This window comes from Arachis ipaensis, chromosome B04 (genome assembly GCF_000816755.2).
Source record: "Arachis ipaensis cultivar K30076 chromosome B04, Araip1.1, whole genome shotgun sequence".
Taxonomy (NCBI): domain Eukaryota; kingdom Viridiplantae; phylum Streptophyta; class Magnoliopsida; order Fabales; family Fabaceae; genus Arachis; species Arachis ipaensis.
In genome coordinates, this window is record NC_029788.2 from 28,213,242 (window position 1) to 28,213,814 (window position 573).

Consider the following 573-nt stretch of genomic DNA (forward strand, 5'->3'; position numbering starts at 1 on the left):
TATGCAGGTATAAACTAAAATAAATAAAGTTAATAAAAAAATATAAAAGTAGAACAAATGTGTTTAAAAATTATATAATTATTAATTTTTGTAGCATTAATTACTTTTTTTTTATTAAAAACAAACCTTTGCTCCAGTGCCTGGCCTGTCACGTCACTACAAGAAATTATCAGAATAACGACTGATTTAGAAAAATTAGTTGATTTAGCGACCGATTCTGGTGGTTGCTAAAACCTTGGTCGCTAATTAGAAAATAGTGACCAACTTCGGTCGCTAGCTGTTAGCTACCGATCTTAGCGATCATTTTCAACCAATGCTACCAAACTAGTACCAAACGATGTTGGTGAATAAATCAATCGCCAAATGGAGACCGACTTTCAGTCGCTAAATCAGTCACTAATAAAATAGGTCGCGCAATGTCTAATCTGAAAATCTAAAATCGGTTGCTGATATTGATTTTCTAATTATAAATTTTTACTAATTTCATATATACTACTATTAAAATTTGATTTTCATAAATAATTATATTATATAAAAAAATTCTTTATAAAATCATATGTAAATTACATAATT